Here is a 4,140-nt window from a genome sequence, read left to right on the forward strand (position 1 = left end):
TGCTCCATTTTTCCCTCATTCGTGAACAAGACCCCAAGATACTTGAACTCCTCCACTTGGGGTAGGACCTCCTCCCTGACCCGGAGAGGGCACTCTACCCTTTTCCGGCTCAAGACCATGGCCTCGGATTTGGAGGAACTGATCTTCATCCCGGCCGCGTCGCATTCAGCTGCGAACAGCTCCAGTGAAAGCTGTAGATCATGATCTGATGAAGCCAATAAGACCACATCATCTGCAAAAAGCAGAGACGCAATCCTAAGGCCACCAAAACGGATCCCCTCAACACCTTGGCTGCGCCTAGAAATTCTGTCCATAAAAGTTATGAACAGAATCGGTGACAAAGGGCAACCTTGGCAGAGTCCAAGTCTCACCGGTAACAAGCCCGACTTACTGCCGGCGATGCGGACCAGGCTCTGACACCGGTCATACAGGGACCTAACAGCCCGTATCAAAGGGCCCGGTACCCCATACTCCCAGAGTACCCCCCACAGGGCCCCCCGAGGGACACTGTCGAATGCCTTCTCCAAGTCCACAAAGCACATGTAGACTGGTTGGACAAACTCCCACGCACCCTCCAGGACCCTGCTGAGAGTGTAGAGCTGGTCCAGTGTTCCACAGCCAGGACGAAAACCGCACTGCTCCTCCTGAATCCAAGGTTCGACTATCCGACGGACCCTCCTCTCCAGAACCCCCGAATAGACCTTACCAGGGAGGCTTAAGAGCGTGATTCCCCTGTAGTTGGAACACACTCTACGGTCCCCCTTTTTGAATAGGGGGACCACCACCCCGGTCTGCCAATCCAGGGGAACTTCCCCCGATGTCCACGCAATATTGCAGAGTCGCGTAAGCCAACACAACCCTAAAACATCCAGAGCATTAAGGAACTCTGGGCGAATCTCATCCACCCCTGGGGCCCTGCCACCGAGGAGCTTTTTAACCACCTCGGTGACCTCAGCACCAGAGATTGGAGGGCCCGACCCAGAGTCCCCAGGCTCCGCTTCCTCAGTGGAAGATGTGCCAGTGGGATTGAGGAGGTCTTCAAAGTATTCCGCCCACTGACCCACAACATCCCGAGTTGAGGTCAGCAGCACACCACTCCCACTATAAACAGTGTTGGTGGCGTACCGCTTTCCCCCCCTGAGTCGCCGGATGGTTTTAGCAGTTTTAAGAGTTATATTTTTTCATTTTTCAAAAATGGACTTAGCATGAGCAGAAGATGAGACAGAAGACCATAGAGAATATTGTTTTTCACACAAGGCAGTTGACGGCTCCATATATTTAAGAGAAATGCGTGTTTGTTTGTCCTGCGGAGCGGGGCCGGTCTGTTTACATTCACACTGTACTCGAACCGTGCTGGAGTTCTCTTCCACCGGACCGAGACCTAGGTTTTAGCCCAGGCCAGAGTTCGCCTTTTTGTTCCGTGACAGATTTCGATGGTGCATTCGCACCTCCCCAAACGAACCGGACTTTCTAGGAAAACAAGCTAGAGTTCGATTAAAGCGGAATAAACAGGGCTGGTGTGAATGCACCCTGAGTCATTAACTAATTCATTTATTCTTAATCATTTAAAGTTAATTCCCTTTCAGTATAAGATTTCTTAATAATCTCTTAATTTAAGCTCTATAATGTCTTCAGCATTGATTGATTAAGTCTTAATTCACAGGATTTCACACTGTTAACACATAGTATATTAAAAAGACTTCACACATTGTTACATACTATTATTTAGATTTGTTTCAGTAAATAAACTTTTCTTGCTTTTTCAGAAGTTTTAGTAAATAAACCTTTCTTACTTTTCCAAAACACATACTCAGGGATCTGTGATTTATACTGTGCTCAACCTTATTTTAGGTCATGAGAACTGACTTCATACCTCACCTGAAATGCACAACACTTGACAAAGGCGAAGCTCTCAATTTACCAATCGATCTACGTTCTTACCCTCATCTATGGTCATGAGCTTTGGGTTGTGACCGAAAGAACAAGATCTCGGATACAAGCGGCCGAAATGAGTTTTCTCCTGTGGAAATGGGAAATAACTTATTTACTTATGGTGGGTTTAAAGACAATTAAATTAATCAGTTTATGGTGTTCACTCCCTTTTCATTATAGATGTGTTGTCACATAGAGACAAGGTGGGTGTGATAGTATGACATAATTTGTTTTGGACAACGAGTAATGTGGGGTAACTTGTTTTGAACAAAGACTGGTGTGGGGTTTCACATTCTAGGGGCAGTTAGAAACTCTCCCAAAAGATACAGATAGTTAAACCATTTCATCACTCTGAGGAGAAGGGGCATAGGAGGAGCTCGATGTCATGGCAACAGTATGAGTGAGCAGATGATTATCCAATCGAAAGAAGATCCTCCCTCAAAGGGGGACAGGCTTAGGAAAGGTTTATAACATTGTGTAATGAGGAAGTAAAGTTAGACACACCCCTGGGTAGCCATCTTTAATGACCTCAAGGTGATGTACTCTGTCTGTCTCCTGAAATGCATTTCAGTCTGTGTTCTGTTTTTCTGTTTTGTCTTGTGCTTTAACTTTGTTTAAAATAAATCTTATTAAACTAAGGTGAAGTCTCCAGAGCAGTACCTGTCCGATCAAACGAACACACAGAGGGAAAACTGGTCTCCCTCAACACTCCGCAGGGTGTCTGGCCTCTCCCTTAGAGATGGGTTGAGAAGCTCGATCATCCAGGAGGGACTCCGAGTAGAGACGCTGCTTCTCCACATCGAGAGGAATGTTGTAATTTTTATCTTATTTCTCCACCCGAGCTCTGCTGTTACCGTTCCCCTGCAGGAGGAGTCAAGACACGCACTCAGAATACGACAAACGCACCTTCAAGTTTACGAATATTTAATAAGCAAAGAAAGTCACAGATTCACAAGCATAAACAGTGGATTAGTTAAATGCAGTCATTATTTTAACATATAATTAATTGGATGCGCATCCATTAAACTATACGATACAACCTTGTTAAGGCGGAATCTGAAGTCGACCGTCTCTCTGCTCCGCCTGGCTGCCGCTTCGAGGAGAAACTGCACTTTTCTTTGTCTCAAAACAGGGCGTTTCTTCACACATAAAAACTAACTTTTCATCGCGCTCTCAAGCCTGCTGTCATTGGATTGGCCAGTTTCAAACCAATCAGAAGTGTGAGACATCGTGTCACATGATGTAAACAGGAACAGACTTCAACAGAGAAATCAATCTGTGGGAGCCTCTTCAAAGTAAAACAGGAAGTGGGTCAATTTCAAAGTAAAACAAGAAGTGGGAGTTAGATTCAACAAGGAACACAATCTTTATTTCACAACAATTCCCCCTTTCGACCTCATATAAAGAGGTCGACATCAAGCGGAAGAATATGCTTCTCTGCGCCGGCGTGGTTGCATCTCAAAATCAGAAAGTTCATAACCTCTGCGCATTAGGAGCTGACGAGATATTTCAGGGTCACGCTTCTCTAAAGTGGAAGTGATAAGACGTACTGACAGGGATCTCAGGCAGGGAATACAACAACATCCACATGTGATTAAAATAGCTGCAAATGCTGCAACTGACATCAACATGGACACAATCATCTGCTTCCAGGGGCCAAACACTTTTGAGGAGCCATTCATCAAGAGGATTATCTACACCAGAGTGGGATTTCATCTCGTTTGAGAGGGTGCGCAGGCCTTCTAGGGCCCTAGTGACCTTACCGTCCGGCGCCGTGTTATTTGGTATGAAACTGCAACATAACTCACCAAACATACTACACACTCCTTGTCGCTCAGCTAAAATCATGTCTAGAGCCATTCGATTTTGTACAGCCATCAGAGAAGTTGGAGCTAGTTGCTCCGCTAAGCCCTCAACAGCGTCTCTGGTAAGGTTGGACAGACGCATGACATTGTAATGTATGTAATTTATTCGGTCAACATTTTTATTTGGTGTAATTGGGAAATATGCTGAAACAACAGGTAAATTTTCAAAACCTGTCGCAATCTGATCTGCTAATTTGTGCTCATCAGGAACTCCCCGAGGGATTCCTATGGCATCAATATATGTAGTGGAGCCCACAGTGGGGTCAAAATTATGCGTTGAACGTCTCTTCCTACTGGGAGAGGTGGAGGTGTCATTTAAAACTTCCAAACGAGGGCCAATCAA

This window comes from Nematolebias whitei, chromosome 9, assembly GCF_014905685.2.
Source record: "Nematolebias whitei isolate Nwh7 chromosome 9, NemWhi1, whole genome shotgun sequence".
Lineage (NCBI taxonomy): Eukaryota > Metazoa > Chordata > Actinopteri > Cyprinodontiformes > Rivulidae > Nematolebias > Nematolebias whitei.